We start from the raw sequence: 26,490 nt of genomic DNA on the forward strand, positions 1-26,490 counted from the left end.
TAAACTACATGACATGCAATCAAAATGTTTTGATAAATTATGCAACTAACCAAGATGATCATGAGCAGCACTCACTTAAATGTAGCTAGCATTTCCCTAGCCTAATTGTAACCTAACCGATTGATTGATCAGGAGGAGTACCCATGCTTGTCTCAAAGCAGCGCGATGGCGCTGAAATGATCATCTAGTTGACCACACTTGGGTAGGCTATTGCTTCAAATGTATTACATAGAATGGATGATTTTTGGGAGTTCCAGTAAACAACCATTTGATAGATGCCTTCAATTGTATTAACCTACTTTATTCCAAAATGTCCGTCAATCAGTGATATTCAGTGATATTTATTCCCACAGTAATTCTTTATGGGACCCATCAAATTGTTGATAAGAAAACAGTGCATGCTGGTGGGCTCTGCGAAGATGGGAGAAGTGACATGCCTTGCAAAATTAAGAACTGTCAGGATGGTTAACTCGCGCTGCCTGGCGACCATCAAAGGTTTAAGAGCGTAGTGCGTGCCAATGTCGCCTCAGCATTGTGGCTACATTTCATACTAAACCCGTAGGCAGAAGTTTACCGAAATGATTTAGGCTACTATGGTCGTTAGGCGGAAATAAAAGTTTCGGCTATGATACCATCGATACCTTTCAGATATAAGGAAAAGGTGGAAAAAAGTTGGAGGTATAGTAAAGTTGACGTCTTGGTATGAAAGGGATAACATACTCTCTGATATAGGCCTATAGTAGCTCTATGCCCTAATGACATTTACCGGGTGTTCTGTTTCAACAACAAATGCTGGATTGCTTTAAGCAAGGTGTTAATCTCCTTCTGCATCTTGTATAAAGCAAAAGGATGACAGACAATAGGGTTTGTTCGTCAAGGTAGCCTATAAAAAATAAAACTCAAACAAAGGACACAGCACTCATTCATGCAGGCCATTCCAAATGTCAATGTGGAAAATCAACAATATAGTTTTCTAGTGTATTATTTTACTTTCCACAATACATTTGAAATTAAAGACAACAACTTGTCATGTTTAAAGGATTATGCTCCTGTTAAATTGACACTTGATACATTAGTCATGGACAGAGAGCAGGGAGATCGAATCGTGGGGAGTCGCCACATGTGTTATGCAAACAAACACACACATATACACACGTTGGCACAACTGTAGGTCTTGCGGTTTCCAGACCTTTGAAGCACAAACTATTATTGTAGCGGTTGCCTGGCAGTGTCGGCAGTATCAGCTGCATCGCTTTCCCATGGGACTGCCAGAGACTTAGAGAGCAAGAAATACAAGCAGGGAGATGCCGCGCTGCGCTCCACTCACACATTTGGCAAACCGCCCTTGTAGGCTAGCCTACTTCTCTCACCCTCGAGCTACTCTCCAATCCTCGCTAGACCTAATAAGTGAATTCAACAGACAACCAAGAACGTGACTGCGTTAATGGAACGCATGGCAAGAAGCAGTAAGGTTCGTTTTTGAAACATTTTGCAAAGATATGCGAAAGCTGAGTTTTCAGTCGTGATGCTGAGAGACATTGTTGTAAAATCAACAACCTCGAGCGAGAGGAAATTGACTTTCGACGGACAGGCGCAAACTCTTCTCAGCTTCAAAGACTGATGGTTATTGCTACAGAGGTGAGTAGGCAAATCACGCCTTATTACTATGTTATTAATATGTTATATACAATATTATACGACCTTACCTTTGTATGCTGAAATTGTAGGAGTATATTTTTGGTAACTATGTGGTACTACCTGAATGAGAAAATAATTCGCTTTTATTTTGTTTGAATTTCGACATAATTTCACAAAAGGGGAAATGACATGTTTTTGCATTCAAACCAAACACTGCGCTGTGTCCTGGCTTCTATGTGATGAAACTCTATCTTTAGGCTGCTTTATTCATCTATTCCTGAATGGTTATTCCATCACGTGGAATGGCATTGTGCATACGTTCTCCGGAGGTATGGGAGATATGTTAAATACATACATTCATTCAAATTCATTTTACAGACTCCATTGCAGTCCCCTGAAATCCATGTTATGAAAAACACCCAGTTGACATAAACCTTGCAAGCTAAGCCATATACTGTCAAATCAAGTTTCATTAATTGGCAGTAGGTTAAGATGAATAAATATCATGATTATTGGCCAGGCTTTGGCTGTGCTGCGCTATTCAGAGGAAGAAGACATCCATATCTCCAGTGTCTCCCTTGACAGCTCACAGAAAGGACTGGGGATTGAGCCATAACGCTTCCAACAGATATCATATCCCCACTGTCATGAATGGAGAATAGTGGTGGAGAGATAGGAAATAACCCCACTGTCATGAATGGAGAATAGTGGTGGAGAGATAGGACATATCCCCACTGTCGTGAATGAAGACTGATAGAGTGGTAGAGAGAAGAGAAGGGATGTTCGTCTTTTGCCTGTCTCCTCTGTGAAAAGAAGATTTGACCTGAATGGAGAGTAGATAGAGGAGACAGAGGGGATTCAAACAGATATCACCCCTTTCATTAATGGGGAGTAGAGGTAGAGAGGGGAACGAGAGGAGAGGGGATGTTCGTCTTTTCACTTCTCTCTGTCTCTTCTGTGAAAAGAAGACTTGAATGACCTGCACTCTGATCACACTGAATTATTTCTCTTCTCCTGGCTATAAATAGTCTCATCCTGTCTGTGCTCTGAGCACCTCACAGCCCCTGGGGAATCTGTGCACTACAGGCAGGGCTAGGAATCTGTATAGACACACACGCACACGCACGCACACACACACGCACACGCACACCGCACGCACACGCACGCACGCACGCACACGCACACACACCACACGCACGCGCACACGCGCGCGCGCGCGCACACACACCACATGCACACACGCACACGCACGCACACACACACCACACACGCGCACGCGCACACGCACACACGCACGCACGCACGCACGCACACACACACACACACACACACACACACACACACACACACGCACGCACGCACACACACACACACACACCACACACACACACACACACACACACGCACACGCACACTGCAGTACAGTTCACTGTAGGAGCAGTCAACTGTGTCGGCTAGTATAGAGATGACCGTTCTTTAAAATAACATCGAAAACGTATGTCATATGTCATGACAGTTTGTCATGAACTGATATACGTTATGGTTCCTTAATAACCTAATCAAATCTACTGGAAAGTATCTTAGAGATTACTGATAGCATATAGCTTTCTAAATGGCATTAAATTCACTTAAGCTCCAAAGCATGAGCTGGAAATATCAAGCCTAATTTCAGACCCACTTTCTGTATTAGGATTCAGTTCCCATAAAGACATTTAAAAGGCTGGCATATTACATCCCCTCTCACAGAGAAAATAGTATCCTTCCACCTTCTTCTAATGAGGAAAGCTACACGTCTTGATTATTCATCCGGATGTCAAATACCCCCCCCCCCAAATAACTATTTATATAAAGGTTGAGAGCCATTAATAATACTTTTTGAAGGATCCCCTTATTTCGGTCTCAGATAGAAAGGGGACAGATCTCTGTTTGTTTTGTTCCCTCTCCAGGTCAACATATCCCCCAGAGAGCAGCAGCAGCGTCATCCCACAATGACCTTTGCTGCCACTGCTAGGTTGTGGTTGTGTGGTCCCTTGGGACAGGACAGAGGTGATCCGGATGGGTTCATAGTGTGCGTCCCAAATGCTCCCTACATAGTGCACACATTTTGACCAGGGCCCATAGGGCATCTCGTCAAAAGTTGTGCATTGGACCCTAGTCAAAAGTGATACACTATATAGGGAATAGGATGCCATTTGGGACGCAACCATGGTGGTTAGGTATGGGAGGGTTTCGATGGCTGCCTTCCATTTAAAGGAAACAAGACTCCCCAGGGATCCCTGATGCATCTTATAGCGCTATGCTAATGGATGCTAAGCATCTTCACAGAGCTGTGATGTTTTACACCAAGTCAGTGCTTTTATGTGGAGTGAAGTTACTTTAACTCTCCTCCTCTCAAGTTGTCTGTTTTTTTGGTTGACTATGTGCCCATGAGTTCCTTTGAAGGGTTCCAATAGAACTCTCTGGAAACCCAAATGAATTATATTTCAGGGGAAGGAGGAAGCTGATGTGTGTGTAGTTCTATGCTTTGTGTAATTTCAGTTAGACCAGTATATGAGTGACTGAGAGTAAATGTGCATAGGCTGGATTGTTGTGTAATCACTTGAGTTCCATTTCAGTCATGGAAATATTTTATTGGTTGAAAGCATCAATTGCTTTTCATCTGATAATCCATCTGATGAGGGCCACTGAGTGTGAGGAGACCTTATTCTGTTGAGACCATTAGCAGGTAGCCTAGCGGTTAAGAGCGTTGGGTCAGTAACCAAAATGTTTCACCGAGCCGACTAGGTGAAAAATCTGTCGATGTGCCTTTAAGCAAATGCGCTTGTAAATTGCTCTGGATAAGAGTGTCTGCTAAAATGACACTTAAAAAAAAAAAACTATTGTTATTGGAAAGATTGCCTTATTGCTAGAATAATGTGACTGTATTCAGTAGCTTATAGTTTGATGTAAGGATGAATCTGTGAAATGACTTTTGCAGTTTTCTAATCATGGATCTTTGTCTGATCCTGACACTTTTACAGCAATATCCCTGAGACGTTTACAACAATATCCCTGACACGTTTACAACAATATCCCTGACACGTTTACAACAATATCCCTGACACGTTTACAGCAATATCCCTGACACGTTTACAGCAATATCCCTGACACGTTTACAACAATATCCCTGAAACGTTTACAGAAATATCCCTGAAACGTTTACAAGCAAAATCCCTGACACGTTTACAACAATATCCCTGAAACATTTACAGAAATATCCCTGAAACGTTTACAAGCAAAATCCCTGACATGTTTACAGCAATATCCCTGACACGTTTACAGCAATATCCCTGAAACATTTACAGAAATATCCCTGAAACGTTTACAGCAATATCCCTGACACGTTTACAACAATATCCCTGACACGTTTACAACAATATCCCTGAAACATTTACAGAAATATCCCTGAAACGTTTACAGTAAAATCCATGACAGGTTTACAGCAATATCCCTGAAACGTTTACAGAAATATCCCTGAAACGTGTACTGCAATATCCGTGAAAGGTTTACAGCAACATCCTCATGATCAGGAAGAGCTGTGGTGTTTTGTGATAGAAGAAAGTGCATCCAGTCTTTCTCTCCTCCTCTCCTCCATAAAGGGCGTTCATATAGTGGCAACAAAGCAATAAAGGAAAAATGTGTCATATGTACTCATGCTAGAATACACTATATAACTTACAAAGGAAAAGCTTGGATGAAATGATTCATTCTTCAGAGTTAATGAAAGGGGCAAATACAGTTTCGTTCAGATCAGGACTCTATACTAGAATATGGAACTTGAGTGCAAGAGAAGGTGATGTTGAAATAGGGTTTCCCAAAGCAGTTTGATAACTGTGCGGCTTTCAATTTCCGCGCTCCCTTGGGAGCATGACATTTCGTTAATTCACACCAATTTATTCCCTTGCTCATACTCCAACCCCTTTTTAGCATGGGTAAAGGTTTTCCAAAATCACATGTAATGACTGAAATAATATGAGAGCTCACAGAAAGAATACCAATAGAGCTGCAAGCAGCATTAAAACGTGGTGCTGGCTTCAGAGTGGGCTGAAAGACAGTTGCTTTGCAGCATTATACATCCTCCCTCGTGTACATGTAACAATTGAAAACACTTTAGGTGCACGTTTCAAGTTGATAGAGCGAAGAACAGTGGAGTTATTAGGGTTAATTGAGGACGCAATATACATATATTTTTTACAAAGATGCCATGCAAATGTGTTCCTTATGATGAGCAAAACTGACAATCTGCTAATCTGCCAAGGCTGACCTCGTTACTCTGGTGTACGTTCTGGTATTACCTGGCCCTTAAATGGACTCCAAAACACTACAACAACCTTTACAACAGCTTTTCAAGTTTTGTGTTACACTCATGCTAACGTCAAACCATAGGGCAGAGCTAACATCTTTCATTATCCTGTCTAAGTGATATACACTGAGTGTACAGAACATTATGAACACCTGCTCTTTCCATGACATAGACCGACCAGGTGAATCCAGGCGAAAGCTGTGATCCCTTATTGATGTCACCTGTTAAATCCACTTCAATCGGTGTAGTTGAAGGGGAAGATACAGGCTAAAGAATGATTTTTAAGCCTTGAGACAATTGAGACATGGATTGGGCGCACCGGTTTGAGTCACCAGTTTGAGTGTGTCAAGAACTGCCATGCTGCAGGGTTTTTCACGCTCAACAGTTTCCTGTGTGTATCAAGAATGGTCCACCACCCAAAGGACATCCAGCCAGCTTGACACAACTGTGGGAAGCATTGGAGTCATCATAAGCCAGCATCCCTGTGGAACTCTTTCGACACCTTGTAGAGTCCATGCCCATGTAGCCGATGCGAAATGGCTAGCTAGTTAGCGGTGGTGTGCGCTGGTAGCGTTTCAATCAGTTACGTCACTCGCTCTGAGACCTTGAAGTAGGGGGTCCCCTTGCACTGCAAGGCCCGCGGCTTTTGTGGAGCGATGCTTCGAGGGTGACTGTTGACGTGTGCAGAGCATCCCTGGTTCGCGCCCAGGTCGGGTCGAGGGGACGGACGTAAAGTCTATACTGTTACACCTAGACGAATTGAGGCTGTTGTGAGGGCAAAAGGGGTGCAACTCAATATTAGGATGATGTTCCTAGTGTTTTGTACACTCAGTGTAATTCGATATTGGAAAAATTGCAATTGGGCATTGAGATATTGCAACGTGTGGAAGAATAATGATAAGAAAGAAGAATTCCATCAAAAACAATAGGTTTGCTTAAATATCGGAGTCAGTGCAGATAGAAAGATCAATTGACAGATACTAGGAAATGTAGATCATGATATCAGCAGTATAATCTGCTAATGTTATGGGTGAAGACCTCCTCCTCCTCCTCCGCAGTATAAATGCCTTCCATGTCAGTTTAGGAGATTATTCATCTCTGATTAAACATATCATTTTATACTTAATGATGTGGAGCCAGCTACAAACGACAGGACAGTAAATCGTGCTCTGTAGCATCTATGTGTATGTTTATCCAACAATATGTTTGTTTGGACCACTAACTGAACTGAGGTAAGGTAAAGGTTACATTATGGCCAAGAACAGCAGAACACAGAACTGTGGATAAGCATCTAAACTGCAATTGTATTGCGTTTCTTTTTGTCCTTTATGACCGGTTAACTCTTAAAGGACAACTACAACCACAAACTGGACTGGGAGATATGGTCTAGGCCAGGGCTATTCAACTGTTACCCTACGAGGTCCAGAGCTTGCTGCTTTTCTGTTCTACCTGATAATTCATTACACCCGCCAGGTCTAATTCAGTCCCTGATTAGAGGAGAGCAATGAAAAAAAGCAGTGGAACTGGCTTTGAGGTCTGGAGTTGAGTTTGATGGGTTGTTTTGCCGAAAAGCAGACTTCAAATCACTACTTTCGAGCAGTTTGTCTGAATTGTCAATGGTGAATCACACAGGTTTGTCTTTTTTTATTCCTCGTGTTTTCTTTCCAGTAGAGCTTTGTACCAGGATCTAAACCAATAAGTCACTGGTAGTATTGCAGCAGCAGACAGCACCGGCTGCTCTCAAAGGACCCACTTCATCCATTCTTCAAATCATAACAGCTAGAGTCACAATATTGATACAGCAAACACGTTCTGAACGGTTCAATTTGACCAATCGTCTCCAATTTCAGAGTGCTGATGATCCACCTCGGGGATAAATTGTGTGGTGATCAGCTGTGTGATGGATGGATGGTTGCAATCTTTGTCTCTCTGTCCATTCTGCGGATAGAGCTATTGTCTGTAGGTTATCATCAGACAGCTCCAGACCTGGGTTCAAATACTATTGGAAAGTCATTTAAAATACTTTATCTGGGCTTGATTAAGCTTGCTTGGTGCACTGGAACCAATATAACAGTCCAATATAACAATGTGCAAACCCCACCCATCTGGCACTCCAAATACTTTATAAGTATTTGAAAGATTTAGAATAGTATTTGAACCCAGGTCTGGATTGCTCATACAGTGGGATTGAGATCACCATGTACTGTCGACAGTTATTGATCTGAGTGAGAGTTCTCCATCTGTCACGTTAATCTGTGCACCGTGGTAGATCTATAGACCTCTATAGGATACAGTCTTCTCAGCTCCAGATCTGATAAAAGTAGCTTCCGTTCCGCCTGAGAGTTATGACTCAAAGAGGTCATAGGTCAGCAGGGAATTTACTGTAGTTAAGTCTCTATCCTCCAAGCATTTGTTTTTGTGTTACAAGTTTTAATGTCACGTGCACAAGAAATGCCTTTCTTGCAAGCTCTAAACCCAACAATGCAGTAATTAATAACAACGTAATACAACAAAAATAACATAAGGTAGAACAAAAACACAGGAGAAATAAGAAGACAAGAAAGTAAGTAAGCAAACTATACAGGGTCAGTCAGTTCCAGACCATATTTACAATGTGCAGTGATACTGGCGTGAAAGTGGTTGACTTATTCCACATTGTTGTGTTACAGCCTGAATTCAAAATGTATTAAATTAAATGTTTTTCTCAACCATGTACACACAATAGTGTGTACAAAGTGAAAAAATGTTTTTAGACATTTTTGTAAATTGACAGTTTTCTTAAATCGCTTTGGTACTATTTTCACAAGTTTGAGTTTGAGTTTAATTTTGTAATTTACAGGGAGTCAACATTTCAATAAAAGTGCTGGTTTTAGCCAGCCGGCACATTTTCAACCGCAGTCCCTAGGCAAGTTATTAAAAACAATTACAATAATAATACAGACAATCAATGAGCAGTGAGCACACGCAGTGCAACATAGGACAAGCAACACATAGCATGCGGACAGAGAAACTTATAGGAAGCAGACCATCAGTAAATAGCCCACCCAATTTACATACCTCATCCCCATACTGTTTTTATTGATTTACTTTTCTGCTCTTTTGCACACCAGTATCTCTACCTGTACATGACCATCTGATCATTTATCACTCCAGTGTTAATCTGCAAAATTGTAATTATTCGCCTACCTCCTCATGCCTTTTGCACACAATGTATATATACTTTTTTTCTTTTTTCTACTGTGTTATTGACTTGTTTATGGTTTACTCCATGTGTAACTCTGTGTTGTTGTCTGTTCACACTGCTATGCTTTATCTTGGCCAGGTCGCAGTTGTAAATATAAAGTTATAAAGGTGATAAAGGTGAAATAAAAACAAATTTAAAAAAGACAGAGAAACATAGAAGCAACACATAGCATGCAGACAGAACAACATAGAACAAGCAACAAGTAGCATGCAGACAGAGAAACATAGGACAAGCAACACATAGCTTGTAGACAGAGAAACACAGAACAAGCAACAAGTAGCATGCAGACAGAGAAACATAGAACAAGCAACAAGTAGAATGCAGACAGAGAAACATAGAACAAGCAACACATAGCATGCAGACAGAAAAACATAGGACAAGCAACACGTAGCATGCAGACAGAGAAACATAGAACAAGCAACAAAACAAAATACATAAATGCAACAAAGTGTTTCCAAACCTCACAAGGTACAGACAACATGGAAAGCTGCAATACACAGCTAGGGATTATGTTCACAAAACTGATTGGCCTTTAGCCATGTTTTCATGTTTTTGTGAAGGTGTGATACTGTCGGTGGTGCAGTTGTGTGCGTCTGATGGCGGTGTGTTCCAGACATGGGAAACTCTCACAGAGAAAGCAGATTGACTAAAGGTGCTATACAGTCACCTCTCATGGCAGACCTTGTGGATCTGCTGCCATATGTTTGGGTTTTCTGTTTAACAAAAATACTGAGTGGAGGGGGAGCCAGGCCATTTAGGATCTTGAATACAAGACATGCGTCTGTGAAACTCATGCTCTCTGAGGATGTAACAGTGATGATGGGTATTGGGCTTCCTATCAAGCACTTTGAGAGCCTTTTTGTAGACAGACTGAATGGGTTTTAGTGTTGTACAGCAAGCTTGGGCCCAACTAGTCAAGCAGTATGTTAGATTTGAAGTACAGGTTTGCTACCTCTCCAGTAAAACAATTTAGTATGAATTGGAAATTATCTAGGTTGAATTTGGTTATTTGAGTTACATCTTCACCTGCTTTTTAAAAGAGAGGTTGGAATCAAGTATGATGCCAAGGTACTTAAAATTGGATACCACCCTGGAGCTTCTCCCCTGACACATAGACATCTGGCTCAGTAGCATCAGATACCACCTGGAGCTTCGCCCCTGACACACAGACATCTGGCTCAGTAGCATCAGATACCACACTGGAGCTTCTCCCCTGACACACAGACATCTGGCTCAGTAGCATCAGATACCAGCCTGGAGCTTCTCCCCTGACACATAGACATCTGGCTCAGTAGCATCAGATATCACCTGGAGCTTCTCCCCTGACACACAGACATCTGGCTCAGTAGCATCAGATACCACCTGGAGCTTCTTCCCTGACACATAGACATCTGGCTCAGTAGCATCAAATACCACCCTGGAGCTTCTCCCCTGACACATAGACATCTGGCTCAGAAGCATCAGATACCACCTGGAGCTTCTCCCCTGACACATAGACATCTGGCTCAGAAGCATCAGATACCACCCTGGAGCTTCTCCCCTGACACATAGACATCTGGCTCAGAAGCATCAGATACCACCTGGAGCTTCTCCCCTGACACATAGACATCTGGCTCAGTAGCATCATATACCACCTGGAGCTTCTCCCCTGACACATAGACATCTGGCTCAGTAGCATCAGATACCACCTGGAGCTTCTCCCCTGACACATAGACATCTGGCTCAGTAGCATCAGATACCACCCTGGAGCTTCTCCCCTGACACACAGACATCTGGCTCAGTAGCATCAGATACCACACTGGAGCTTCTCCCCTGACACATAGACATCTGGCTCAGGAGCATCAGTTGCCCTCTTTGTGAAGAACATGCAGACAGTTTTTTTCACATTGTGATGCAGACATGAATCACTGAGCCACTTTGTAACTTGGACGATTACCGTAGTGAGTTCTTGTGTAGCTTGTTTGTTTGCTCTTTGCATGCACATACAGTACCAGTCAAAAGTTTGGACACATCTACTCATTCAAGGGTTTTTCTTTATTTTTTTTACTATTTTCTACATTGTAGAATAATAGTGAAGACATCAAAACTATGAAATAACACAAACGGAATAATGTAGCTTTGCACACTCTTGGCATTCTCTCAACCAGCTTCATGAGGTCACCTGGAATGCATTTCAATTAACAGGTGTGCCTTGTTAAAAGTACATTTGTGGAATTTATTTCCTTGTTAATGTGTTTGAGCCAATCAGTTGTGTTGTGACAAGGTAGGGGTGGTATACAGAAGATAGCCCTATTTGGTAAAAGACCAAGTCCATACTATATGCAAGAACAGCTCAAATAAGCAAATAGAAACGACAGACCATCATTACTTCAAGACATGAAGGTCAGTCAATGCGGAAAATTTTGAAAGTGCTATGAACTTTGAAAGTGCTATGATGAAACTGGCTCACATGGAAAGGAAGACCTAGTTACCTCTGCTGCAGAGAATAAGTTCATTAGAGTTAACTGCACCTCAGATTGCAGACCAATAAATGCTTCATGGAGTTTAAGTAACAGACACATCTCAAAGTCAACTGTTCAGAGAAGACTGTGAATCAGGCCATGGTCGAATTGCTACAAAGAAACAACTACTAAAGGACACCAATAATAAGAAGAGACTTGCTTGGGCCAGGAAACACGAGCAATGGACATTAGACCAGTGGAAATCTGGTCTGATGAGTCCAAATTTGAGGTTTTTGGTTCCTCTCTTTATGAGATGCGGTGTGAGTGAACGGATGATCTCAGCATGTGTGGTTCCCACCATGAAGCATGGAGGAGGAGGTGTGATGGTGTGGGGGGTGCTTTGCTGGTGACACTGTCAGTGATTTATTTTGAATTTTATTTTTTTATTTCACCTTTATTTAACCAGGTAGGCAAGTTGAGAACAAGTTCTCATTTACAATTGCGACCTGGCCAAGATAAAGCAAAGCAGTTCGACAGATACAACGACACAGAGTTACACATGGAGTAAAACAAACATACAGTCAATAATACAGTATAAACAAGTCTATATACAATGTGAGCAAATGAGGTGAGAAGGGAGGTAAAGGCAAAAAAGGCCATGGTGGCAAAGTAAATACAATATAGCAAGTAAAACACTGGAATGGTAGTTTTGCAATGGAAGAATGTGCAAAGTAGAAATAAAAATAATGGGGTGCAAAGGAGCAAAATAAATAAATAAATTAAATACAGTTGGGAAAGAGGTAGTTGTTTGGGCTAAATTATAGGTGGGCTATGTACAGGTGCAGTAATCTGTAAGATGCTCTGACAGTTGGTGCTTAAAGCTAGTGATGGAGATAAGTGTTTCCAGTTTCAGAGATTTTTGTAGTTCGTTCCAGTCATTGGCAGCCAAAGAAAGAATTGGTTTTGGGGGTGACTAGAGAGATATACCTGCTGGAGCGTGTGCTACAGGTGGGAGATGCTATGGTGACCAGCGAGCTGAGATAAGGGGGGACTTTACCTAGCAGGGTCTTATAGATGACATGGAGCCAGTGGGTTTGGCGACGAGTATGAAGCGAGGGCCAGCCAACGAGAGCGTACAGGTCGCAATGGTGGGTAGTATATGGGGCTTTGGTGACAAAACGGATTGCACTGTGATAGACTGCATCCAATTTGTTGAGTAGGGTATTGGAGGCTATTTTGTAAATGACATCGCCAAAGTCGAGGATTGGTAGGATGGTCAGTTTTACAAGGGTATGTTTGGCAGCATGAGTGAAGGATGCTTTGTTGCGAAATAGGAAGCCAATTCTAGATTTAACTTTGGATTGAAGATGTTTGATATGGGTCTGGAAGGAGAGTTTACAGTCTAACCAGACACCTAAGTATTTGTAGTTGTCCACGTATTCTAAGTCAGAGCCGTCCAGAGTAGTGATGTTGGACAGGCGGGTAGGTGCAGGTAGCGATCGGTTGAAGAGCATGCATTTAGTTTTACTTGTATTTAAGAGCAATTGGAGGCCACGGAAGGAGAGTTGTATGGCATTGAAGCTTGCCTGGAGGGTTGTTAACACAGTGTCCAAAGAAGGGCCGGAAGTATACAGAGTGGTGTCGTCTGCGTAGAGGTGGATCAGAGACTCACCAGCAGCAAGAGCGACCTCATTGATGTATACAGAGAAGAGAGTCGGTCCAAGAATTGAACCCTGTGGCACCCCCATAGAGACTGCCAGAGGTCCGGACAGCAGACCCTCTGATTTGACACACTGAACTCTATCAGAGAAGTAGTTGGTGAACCAGGCGAGGCAGTCATTTGAGAAACCAAGGCTGTCGAGTCTGCCGATGGGGATGTGGTGATTGACAGAGTCGAAAGCCTTGGCCAGATCAATGAATACGGCTGCACAGTAATGTTTCTTATCGATGGCGGTTAAGATATCGTTTAGGACCTTGAGCGTGGCTGAGGTGCACCCATGACCAGCTCTGAAACCAGATTGCATAGCAGAGAAGGTATGGTGAGATTCGAAATGGTCGGTAATCTGTTTGTTGACTTGGCTTTCGAAGACCTTAGAAAGGCATGATAGGATAGATATAGGTCTGTAGCAGTTTGGGTCAAGAGTGTCCCCCCCTTTGAAGAGGGGGATGACAGCAGCTGCTTTCCAATCTTTGGGAATCTCAGACGACACGAAAGAGAGTTTGAACAGGCTAGTAATAGGGGTGGCAACAATTTCGGCAGATAATTTTAGAAAGAAAGGGTCCAGATTGTCTAGCCCGGCTGATTTGTAGGGGTCCAGATTTTTCAGCTCTTTCAGAACATCAGCTGAATGGATTTGGGAGAAGGAGAAATGGGGAAGGCTTGGGCGAGTTGCTGTTGGGGGTGCAGTGCTGTTGACCGGGGTAGGAGTAGCCAGGTGGAAAGCATGGCCAGCCGTAGAAAAATGCTTATTGAAATGCTCAATTATGGTGGATTTATCAGTGGTGACAGTGTTTCCTATCTTCAGTGCAGTGGGCAGCTGGGAGGAGGTGCTCTTATTCTCCATGGACTTTACAGTGTCCCAGAACTTTTTTGAGTTAGTGTTGCAGGAAGCAAATTTCTGCTTGAAAAAGCTAGCCTTGGCTTTTCTAACTGTCTGTGTATAACGGTTTCTAGCTTCCCTGAACAGCTGCATATCACGGGGGCTGTTCGATGCTAATGCAGAACGCCATAGGATGTTTTTGTGTTGGTTAAGGGCAGTCAGGTCTGGGGAGAACCAAGGGCTATATCTGTTCCTGGTTCTAAATTTCTTGAATGGGGCATGTTTATTTAAGATGGTTAGGAAGGCATTTAAAAAAAATATCCAGGCATCCTCTACTGACGGGATGAGATCAATATCCTTCCAGGATACCCCGGCCAGGTCGATTAGAAAGGACTGCTCGCTGAAGTGTTTCAGGGAGCGTTTTACAGTGATGAGTGGAGGTCGTTTGACCGCTGACCCATTACGGATGCAGGCAATGAGGCAGTGATCGCTGAGATCTTGGTTGAAGACAGCAGAGATGTATTTAGAGGGGAAGTTGGTTAGGATGATATCTATGAGGGTGCCCATGTTTAAGGCTTTGGGGGGGTACCTGGTAGGTTCATTGATAATTTGTGTGAGATTGAGGGCATCAAGTTTAGATTGTAGGATGGCTGGGGTGTTAAGCATGTTCCAGTTTAGGTCGCCTAGCAGCACGAGCTCTGAAGATAGATGGGGGGCAATCAGTTCACATATGGTGTCCAGAGCACAGCTGGGGGCAGAGGGTGGTCTATAGCAGGCGGCAACGGTGAGAGACTTGTTTTTAGAGAGGTGGATTTTTAAAAGTAGGAGTTCAAATTGTTTGGGTACAGACCTGGATAGTAGGACAGAACTCTGCAGGCTATCTTTGCAGTAGATTGCAACACCGCCCCCTTTGGCAGTTCTATCTTGTCTGAAAATGTTGTAGTTTGGAATTAAAATGTCTGAATTTTTGGTGGTCTTCCTAAGCCAGGATTCAGACACAGCTAGAACATCCGGGTTGGCAGAGTGTGCTAAAGCAGTGAATAGAACAAACTTAGGGAGGAGGCTTCTAATGTTAACATGCATGAAACCAAGGCTATTACGGTTACAGAAGTCATCAAAAGAGAGCGCCTGGGGAATAGGAGTGGAGCTAGGCACTGCAGGGCCTGGATTCACCTCTACATCGCCAGAGGAACATAGGAGGAGAAGAATAAGGGTGCGGCTAAAAGCAATAAGAATTGGTCGTCTAGAACGTCTGGAACAGAGAGTAAAAGGAGGTTTCTGGGGGCGATAAAATAGCATCAAGGTATAATGTACAGACAAAGGTATGGTAGGATGTGAATACAGTGGAGGTAAACCTAGGTATTGAGTGATGAAGAGAGAGATATTGTCTCTAGAAACATAATTGAAACCAGGAGATGTCATTGCATGTGTGGGTGGTGGAACTAATAAGTTGGATAAGGTATAGTGAGCAGGACTAGAGGCTCTACAGTGAAATAAGACAATAAACACTAACCAGAACAGCAATGGACAAGACATATTGACATTAAGGAGAGGCATCCTTAGTCGAGTGATCAAAAGGGCCCAGTGAGTGGAGAGGTTGGTTGGGGGTCACGGCGATTTAGACAGCTAGCCAGGCCATCGGTAGCAAGCTAGCATAGGATGGAGGTCTGTTGTTAGCCACCTCTTGCGTTCCGTCAGTAGATTAGTGGGGTTCCGTGTGGTAGAGGGGATTAATCCAAATCACACAACAAAAAAATTAAAACAATAGATATAGTTATAGAGGCCCAAGAAGAAACATAATAATAATAATAAAAATAAATAAATTGTCCGATTGTCTATTCTGAGAGCAGCCAGTAAGACAGCTAACGGTTAGCAGGCCGCAGATGGGCGTTCAGGTAACGTCACGACGGAGGAGCCAGCCGGATCTCCTTCGGGTAGATAACGTCGGCAGTCCAGTTGTGAAGGCCCGGTGGGGCTCCGCGTAGGCAGTAAAACGGGTCCGGATAGGTGACTGCAGCCCAGGAGTGATTGATGGAACTCAGGAGTGATTGACGGAGCTGGCTAGCTCCGGAATAATTGATGTTTGCTCCGGAATCGACGAAAGCCGATAGTCACACGGATAGCAGCTAGCTAGCTATGAGATCCGGGTATGAATGTCCAGAGAGCAGTTGAAATCCAGGGACATGGAGAGAAAAATTGGTCCGGTATGTTCCGTTCCAAGCCGCGCTGCGCCGTACAAAACTGGCGATAGATTTTCGAGCTAAAGGATAGCTGATGACCACAAACCGTGGTTAGCTGAATACTAACGATTTGCCAGTAAAGAAGCTAACTAGCTTCTGAACTAGCTTCTGAACTAGCTTCTGGATTAGCTTCTGGGCTAGCTTCTGGGCTAGCTCCTGGCTAGCTTCTGGCTAGTTTCTGGCTAGCTTCTTGGAGTTTCTGGCTAGCTTCTGGCTAGCTTCTGGCTAGCTTCTTGGAGGATTGCAGATTTGAGGTAAATAATACTTATTTATAAATATAAATTGGTGAGGCGGGTTGCAGGAGAGTGTTTTGAAGATGAGTTGATGGAAAATAAAAAATAAAATGTATGTGAAAAAAGTTGTAAATATATATATATACAGGACACGACAAGACGAGGACAAAAGACGTCTGAACTGCTATGCCATCTCGGACAATGATGACTTAACAAGCATGACTACCACTGCATTCTGCAGCAATACACCATCCCATCTGGTTTGCGCTTAATGGGACAATCTTTTTTTTTCAACAGGACAATGACCCAAAACACACCTCCAGGCTGCGTAAGGCCTATTTGACCAAGAAGGAGAGTGATGGAGTGTTGCATCAGATGACCTGGCCTCCACAATCACCCGACCTCATCCCAATTGAGATGGTTTGGGATGAGTTAGACTGCAGAGTGAATGGAAAGCAGCCAACAAGGGCTGGGAACTCCTTCAAGACTGTTGGAAAATCATTCAGGGTGGCAGGGTAGCCTAGTGGTTAGAGCGTTGGACTAGTAACTGGAAGTTTGCACCTTCAAACCCCTGAGCTGACAAGGTACAAATCTGTCATTCTGCCCCTGAACAGGCAGTTAACCCACTGTTACTAGGCCGTCATTGAAAATAAGAATTTGTTCTTAACTGACTTGCCTAGTTAAATAAAGGAAATAATAAAATCCAGTTGAAGCTGGTTGAGAGATTGCCAAGAGTGCAAAGCTGTAATCAAGTCAAAGGTTGGCTACTTTGAAGATTTAATTGTTTAACACTTTTTTGGTGACTACATGATTCCATATGTTATCTCATAGTTTTTATGTCTTCACTGTTATTTTACAATGAATAAAATAGTCAAATTAAGAGAAACCCTTGACTGAGTAGGTGTGTCCAAACTTTTGAGTAGTATTGAGCACTGTATCATCTACATACATTTGAACTTCCAACCCAGTACAGACAGAAGGCAGACCATTAATATACAGTCTGAACAGGAGGGGCCCCAGTATTGTCCCTTGGGGCACGCCCACATCATAGCTCATCGCTCACCCTGACACACTGGGTTCTGCCTTCAAGGTATGATTTCATCCATCTCAAGAAATCGGGGCAAAAGTTGAACTCTGACAGTTTTGTGATGATATCCTCATCACAGTATCAGGTCTAGAAATACACCCCCAACAACGCCCCCTTTGTCCATCTTGGAATTCACATTTTCCAGAAGAAAGCAGTTGGCCGTTTCTGTGGAGTGTTTAGCTCTGAAGCCAAACTGCATGGAGTGTAATGTGAAGGGGCTGTTGTTGAGGCTGGCAATCAGTTGCTCTGCTACACACTTTTCAGTAACCTTCAACACCACAGGTAATATACTAATGGGCCAGTAGTTACTCACGTCAGCAGGGTCACCTGATTTAAAGATGGCTGTTATGGCCGACTGCCATACCCTTGGAAACACCCCCTGACCAATAGATGTGTTGGTGACCTTAGTAATGGGGGCAATGAGTGACTCTGTAGTTTTTAAGAAAGTCCAGCCCAAACACATCTTTGGCTTTAGTGTTCTTTAGTGAGCTAATCACCTTGTTCACCTCTGACTGAGAAACCTCCCTTATGATGAAGACAGGTTGAGTGTCATTCACTAGTGCTGAGCCCAAGACGCCAGTGGAGGGGTTCTGTGTCAGTAACTTGACAGAATCAGGAAAGTAAGAATTGAAGGCTGTTGCTATTTGGACTGCATCCTATGTTAGACCGTCATTTACATCGAATCCAAGCTTGACATTGGTCTGAATACCCCTTGACTTATTCCACATTTTGTTGTGTTACAGCCTAAATTCCAAATGGATATTATAATAATTGTTTCTCACCCATCTACACACAATACTCAATAATGACAAAGTGAAAACATGTTTTTAGTAACTTATGCAAATGTATGAACCTTAAATACAGATATATTTTATTTACATAAGTATTCACACCCCTGAGTCAATACTTTGTAGAAGCACATTTGGCAGCGATTACAGTCTTACCCAGTCTTTCTGGGTAAGTCTCTATGAGCTTTCCACACCTGGATTGTGCAACATTTGCTCCATTGTAGATTTGGCCATGTGTTTTTGGTAATTGTCCTGCTGAAAGGTGAATTAATCTCCCAGTGTCTGTTGGAAAGCAGACTGAACCAGTTTTTCCTCTAAGATTTTGCTTGTGCTTAGCTCCATTCTATTTTTTTATCCTGAAAAACTCCCCAGTCCTTAACGATTACAAGCATACCCATAGCATGATGCAGACACCATTATGCTTGAAAATATGGAGAGTGGTACTCAGTAATGTGTTGTATTGGATTTTCCCCAAACATAACACTTTGTTTTCAGGACAATTTTTTGTTGTTGCAATATTACTTTAGTGCTTTGTTGCAAACAGGATGCATATTCTGTGCAGGCTTCCTTCTTTTCACTCTGTCAATTAGGTTAGTATTGTAGAGTAACTACAACGTTGTTGATCAATCCTCAGTGTTCTCTTATCACAGCCAGTAACCTCTGTAACTGTTTTAAAGTCACCGTTGGCCTCATAGTGAAATACCTTAGCAGTTTCCTTCCTCTACGGCAACTGAGTTAGGAAGGATGCCTGTATCTTTGTAGTGACTGGGTGTATTTATACACCATCCAAACTGTAATTAATAACATCAGCAGCTCAAAAGGATATTCAATGTCTGCTTTTTTGTTTTTGTTTACCCATCTACCAATAGGTGCCCTTTGCGAGGCATTGGAAAACCTCCCTGGTCTTTGTGGTAAATCTATGTTTGAAATTCCCTGCTCGACTGACCTTACAGATATGTGTGGGGTACAGAGATGAGGAAGTCATTCAAAAATCATGTTAAACACCATTGCACACAAAGTCCATGTAACTAATAACTTGCACATTTTTACTCCTGAACTTATTTAGGGATTGTATACTTATTGTCTAGAAACCTAATTCCACTTTGACATTATGGGGTATTGTGTGTAGGCCAGTGACACAATCTCAATTTCATAAATGTTAAATTCAGGCTGTAACACAACAAAATGTGGAAAAAGTCAAGTGGTGTGAATACTTTCTGAAGGCCCTGTATATGATAAACAGCGTAGCAGCAGCATATATATAATGATTGTATGTGAGTGGGTGTGTGTGTGTGTAGAGTCAGTATAAATGTATGTGTATTACGTGCATGAGCAAATTATGAAGTAGGTGTTTGTGTGTGTGTGTGTGTGTGTGTGTGTGTGTGTGTGTGTGTGTGTGTGTGTGTGTGTGTGTGTGTGTGTGTGTGTGTGTGTGTGTTGGAGTGTCAGTGTGTGTGAGTGTGTATGGCCCTGTGAGTGTGCACAGAGAATAAAAACATAAATAAATAAAGTGAAAGGGTCAACTTAGATAGTCCTGGTAGCCATTTTGTTAGCTATTTAGTTAGCTATTTAGCAGTCTTATGGCTTGGAGATGGAAGCTGTTCAGGAACCTGTTGGTGTCAGACTTGATGCACCTGTGCCGCTTGCGGAAGCTTGTGTGGCTGAAGTCTTTAACAATTTCCGGGGCCTTCCTTTTACACCATCTGGTATAAAGTTCCTGGATGGCTGGGAGCTCGGCCCCAGTGATGCACCGGGCTGTCCGCACCACCCTCTATAGCGCCATGCGATCGAGGGTGGTGCTATTGCCATACCCATACCAAGCAGTGATGCAGCCAGTCAAGATGCTATCAATGGTACAGCTGTAGAACCTTTTGAGGATTTGAGGGCCCATGACAAACCATTTTTATCACTGGTGCCGAGGTCCCTGCCATCCAGGACCTCTATATGGTAGTCATTGTGTGTGTGTGGGGGTGGGGGGTCATTGTGGGGCGGCAGGTAGAGCGTTGGACTAGTAACTGGAACCTTGCAAGATCGAATCCCCGAGCTGACAAGGTAAAAATCTGTCATTCTGCCCCTGAACAAGGCAGTTTAACCCACTGTTCCTAGGCCGTCATTGAAAATAAGAATTTGTTCTTAACTGACTTGCCTAGTTAAATTAGAGTCTTAGAGTTCTTGGCAACGGGAATGCTGGTGGTCATCTTAAAATGTGTGGATTACAGACTGGAACAAGGAGAAGTTGAAAATGACTGTAAACATGCCTGCCAGCTGTTCTGTGCTCTGAGAATGCACCCTGGAATAGCGTTGGGCCTTCCGGGTATTGAACGGTTTAAAGACCTTTCTCACGTCGACCTCAAAGAGCGAGATCACCCAGTCCTCTGGGTCAGTGACGGCACTCACACCCAGCACGATGTTGTTATTGTCGAAGCGTGCATGAAATGCATTGAGTTCGTCTTTTACATTTTTTAAAATTTCACCTTTATTTAACCAGGTAGGCTAGTTGAGAACAAGTTCTCATTTGCAACTGCGACCTGGCCAAAATAAAGCAAAGCAGTGTGACACAGACAACAACACAGAGTTACACATGGAGTAAACAATAAACAAGCCAATAACACAATAAACAAGTCAATGACACAGCAGTAAAAAGAAAGTCTATATACAGTGTGTGCAAAAGGCATGAGGAGGTAGGCAATAAATAGGCCATAGGAGCGAATAGTTACAATTTAGCAGATTAACACTGGAGTGATAAATGAGCAGATGATGATGTGCAAGTAGAGATACTGGTGTGCAAAAGAGCAGAAAAGTAAATTAAATAAAAACAGTATGGGGATGAGGTAGGTAAATTGGGTGGGCTATTTACAGATGGACTATGTACAGCTGCAGCAATCGGTTAGCTGCTCAGAAAGTGGATGTTTAAAGTTGGTGAGGGAAATAAAGGTCTCCAACTTCAGCGATTTTTGCAATTCGTTCCAGTCACTTGCAGCAGATAACTGGAAGGAAAGGCGGCCAAATGAGGTGTTGGCTTTGGGGATGATCAGTGAGATATACCTGCTGGAACGTGTGCTACGGGCGGGTGTTGTTATCGTGACCAGAGAACTGAGATAAGGCGGAGCTTTACCTAGCATAGACTTATAGATGACCTGGAGCCAGTGGGTCTGGCGACGAATATGTAGCGTGGGCCAGCCGACTAGAGCATACAGGTCGCAGTGGTGGGTGGTATAAGGTTATTTGGTAACAAAACGGATTGCAGTATGATAGACTGCATCCAGTTTGCTGAGTAGAGTGTTGGAAGCTATTTTGTAGACGACATTGCCGAAGTCAAGGATCGGTAGGATAGTCAGTTTTACTAGGGTAAGTTTGGCGGCGTGAGTGAAGGAGCCTTTGTTGCGAAATAGAAAGCCGATTCTAGATTTTATTTTTGATTGGAGATGTTTAATATGAGTCTGGAAGGAGAGTTTACAGTCTAGCCAGACACCTGGGTATTTATAGTTGTCCACATATTCTAGGTCGGAACCGTCCAGGGTGGTGATGCTAGTCGGGCGGGCGGGTGCGGGCAGCGAACGGTTCAATAGCATGCATTAGGTTTTTACTAGCGTTTAAGAGCAGTTGGAGGCCACGGAAGGAGTGTTGTATGGCATTGAAGCTGTCTTTTACAAATGGCGGTTATGATATCGTTTGTTTAGTACCTTGAGCGTGACTGAGGTGCACCCGTGACCGGCTCTGAAGCCGGATTGCACAGCGGAGAAGGTATGGTGGGATTCGAAATGGTCAGTGATCTATTTATTAACTTGGCTTTCGAAGACTTTAGATAGGCAGGGCAGGATGGATATAGGTCTATAACAGTTTGGGTCTAGGGTGTCACCCCTTTGAAGAGGGGGATGACCGCGGCAGCTTTCCAATCTTTAGGAATCTCGGACGATACGAAAGAAAGGTTGAACAGGCTGGTAATAGGGGTTGCAACAATGGCGGCGGATAGTTTTAGAAAGAGAAGATCCAGATTGTCTGGTAGAGGCATCGTTGGGCAGATCACAGCTGGGTCTTCATTTGTAGTCCGTAATAGACTGTAGCCTCTGCCACATGCTGCGGGCATCAGAGCCTATGTAATATTATTCCACTTTATTCCTATATTGTTATTTTCCTCGTTTGACGTCTCTGTACTTGTTCCTGTTCTCCGCCGTAGCCTCAGGGTTGTCTGTGGTAGCCCTGTCCTTTAGTTTAGCTCCATCCTCAGTGTTAATCCAGGGCTTTTGATTGGGGAAGCAGCGAGCCTTCACTGTTGGGATAATGTCGCAAATTAATTTCCTAATGAAGCCAGTGACGGAGGTGGGTAGCTAGTCGATGTTTTTGGCATATTCCAATCAAGACATATTCCAATCAGCTCTAGCAAAGCAGTCCTGTAGCACAATTTCTGATTCTGGTGACCATTTCTCAATGGAGTGAGTCACGGGTACTTCCTGTTTGAGATTCTGCTTGTAAACAGGGAGCAGGAGTACGTAGTCATGATCTGATTTGACGAATAGAACAGCAGCATTACCTGTGTAAGTTTGTGTAAGTTTTGAGTGTGTGTGTTAACCCTAGCTGTCTCCCTGCACAGATCTGCACCTTAGAGACTATCTGCACTTTAAGGATGATTTGCACTGACTACCCAAATATCCAACCCTTACACACAAACTTACACATACTGTAAACACACAAGCACACACACTCAGAACTATCCCATAAATGTTCCATACACACAAAGAAATTCTTTCTCTCCAATTTTGGCCACAAATTTGTGAGCATATCTATTTTGCCAAGATAATCCATCCACTTGACAGGTGTGGCATATCAAGAAGCTGATTAAACAGCATGATCATTACACAGGTGCACCTTGTGATGGGTACAATAATAGGCCACTTTAAAATGTCCAGTTTTGTCACACAACACAATGCCACAGATGTCTCAAGTTTTGAGGGAACTTGCAATTAGCATACTGACTGCAGGAATGTCCACCAGAGCTGTTGCCAGATAATTGAATGTAAATTTTTTTACCATAAGCCGCCTCCAATGTCATTTTTGAGAATTTGGCAGTGCGTCCAACAGGCCTCACAATCGCGGACCACGTGTTATCACACCAGCCCAGGACCATCACATCTGGCTTCTTCATAGGCAGGATCTTCTGAGATCAGCCACCCGAACAGCTGATGAAACTGAGGAGTGTTTCTGTCTGTAATAAAGCCCTTTTGTGGTGAAAAACAAATTCTGAATGGCTGGGTGGGTGGGCCTTGCTCCCAAGTGGTTGGGCCTATGCCCTCCCAGGCCTAATGGACCTAATGAATTTATTTCAATTGACTGATTTCCTTAAATGAACTGAAATTGTTGCATGTTGCCTTTATATGTTTGCTCAGTATATTTATTCTACTGCGTGACGAAGTCCCTACCCACTTTATAGTATATTTGTAAATACAGTCTATTATTACTATGCAAACCACCTGTAACTTATACGCCAGGAGTCAGGAAGCAGGTGCAGAAGGTCAGTTTAATAATGAAAGGATAAACAAGAACAAACATAAGCAGCGTACTGAAGGTGATAGAGAACAATACCACCTAATGACTGATGACAACTTAAATCAAATCACATTTTATTTGTTACATGCGCCGAATACAACAGGTAGACCTTACAGTGAAATGCTTACTTACAAGCCCTTAAACAACAATTAAGTTTTAAGAAAAATAAGTGTTAGGTAAAAAATAGATAAGTAAAAAATAAAAGTAAATAATTAAAGAGCAGCAGTAAAATAACAGTAGCGAGGCTATATACAGGGGATACCGGTACAGAGTCAATGTGCGGGGGCACAGGTTAGTCGAGGTAATTGAGGTAATATGTACATGTAGGTAGAGTTAAAGTGACTATGCATAGATAATAAACAGGGGTTAAATAAAGGGCTAAATAAAGGCTGAGAAATCAAGGAGAAAATGATGAGCAGGTGTGCATAATGATGGGGAGCAGGTGTGCGCAATGATGGTTGCCAGGTGTGCGCAATGTGGGTTGCCAGGACCAGTGGTTAGTAGACTGATGACTTCGAGGGCCGGAGGGAGGGAGCAGGAGTAAGCGTGACACCACATCTCTTATTGCTTAAAATAGTTGATATTTTGGACTCTTATTGTTATTATTGATTAATGTACTGCATTGTTCTGGGAGATAACACATAAGCATTTCACTGCACAATTTACACCGGCTTTATACAGTGTATGTGACGATTGCAATTTGATTTAATTTGAGTGTGGGTGTGGAGCTGCAGGCTGGATTGTGTTTCTCTGTCTGTCAGAACCTTCTTATTCTAACTTTGTTAGACTGTTAGCCATTCATCACCCCCCCCCCTCATCTGGGCTCAAATGTTTCGAATCACAGTTCATTATCATTCATCATTCTTTTTATATCATCATAATTATTAAACAATGCAGTCACGTTTCAATATCATTTCCATTTATATTATTTTATTAGACCCTCTTTATATTGATATATTATGAGGTCAGGTCAGGTTGCTGTCTGATTATTGAAAATGAACTTCGCAACCTACTGCTGGGAAGAATATGAGACGGTTCACAGGTGCTACTTAATTAGCAGGAGGAGATAGTACGTGTATTTTCCTCGTCAAAGCCTTCCCCTCGACGACAAGGCTGTGAGGGGTAAGTGCACTATGCAAATTTCATTTGAATGAACAAAATAATTGAAAAATAGCTTGAATGTATTGTGAGGAAATTATGAAATAGAATTATAACATTTGTGTGCCACACCATAACCTGGTGAACAAAAAGTCTAATTCTAATTCTAAGAATATACATTTTCTAGGCATACAACATATGTTCTTAGTGGCTTGAACCATAGCGTTTGAAATTATATAATGTTTTAGTATGTTTATAACTATATAAGTGGATTATCAGTAGTGACTAATGTGTTATGGGTTAGATGGAATGATTTATGTGCAAATGTATTTGAGGCCGGAGACAAGGTACATACGGGGCCCTGTGTTTGAGACAGAATTGGGAAAGCGGAATGGAATGTGACTGGAGCGAGATCTGTGTGGCTCATAAATGAAGGAAGGGGGTATTAGAGTCTCTGTTTATAGAGTACCACTCCTCTGTGTATAGTGATATCAGGGGACAGCTCGTAGGAGAGGAAGGACAGCTAACTGTGCACAATATAGAGACTACTATGAAGTTAAATTGAACGTCACAGATACCCAGATCATGGTGGGAGTAGTAGAAATAGTGTTGTCATTTCAGACACTATTGTCAACTTTCAGGGAGGGGTTTGTCAAAGAAGATGCAACGCTTGAAGGATGCTATAGTAACAGCTGGACTGTAGCTTCAATAAGGGGATTTAAAAGTATGTGTCCTGGGCAGTGTTAACTTTGGTTTTTCGTTGTATACATAATTATGCATAGCTTAACACATCATTAATACTTGTATGTTATGTGTTTCTTTTTGCTTTTCAAGTCTTGTGCTGTCACTCTCTTAGGAACCAGAAGGAGGAAATGGAGAAAGTCAGTTGTCCGACGAGAGATGGAAATAAGAGTGTGCACAGTGTGATTTATAGATCAGAGGCCATAAGTCTCGGAGGTGTAAATTGACAAATCAACTGTGAATGTCAATCATGTTTTATTTTTTGTTGTTCCTGTTTTATTTTTTATTCATTTATAAGTAATTTCAAAGTTTATGTGATGTTAAACAGTATGGAATTACTATTCAAATAGGGTTGTATTGGGTTGTAATTTGAAATACTTGCTACACCAGAAGTGAATGTTTATATATAGGAGGAATATATATGGTGGGGTCAATTAAGGGTGGATATGAGCCATGGGCTTGGAGAGTTACTAAGTGAGGGAAAAGGCAATCACACAATCATAAATACTTGTGCTGGTGGGAACATGTCTTTGTCTGTTCAGCTGTCTGACCCA

The 26,490-nt window shown here is 42.5% G+C and overlaps 1 protein-coding gene across 1 annotated transcript in view; it reads left to right on the forward strand.

Moving 5' to 3' along the window:
• Positions 1–1,313: 1,313 nt before the first annotated feature.
• LOC115133983 (carbohydrate sulfotransferase 8-like) overlaps positions 1,314–26,490 on the forward strand; it is a 113,702-nt gene continuing 88,525 nt past the window's right edge. Inside the window, exon 1 of the mRNA XM_029667469.2 lies at positions 1,314–1,638. The gene's annotated coding sequence lies outside the window, so the exon portion shown is untranslated. The remainder of the gene's footprint in view (positions 1,639–26,490) is intronic.

This window comes from Oncorhynchus nerka, linkage group LG9a (genome assembly GCF_034236695.1).
Source record: "Oncorhynchus nerka isolate Pitt River linkage group LG9a, Oner_Uvic_2.0, whole genome shotgun sequence".
Lineage (NCBI taxonomy): Eukaryota > Metazoa > Chordata > Actinopteri > Salmoniformes > Salmonidae > Oncorhynchus > Oncorhynchus nerka.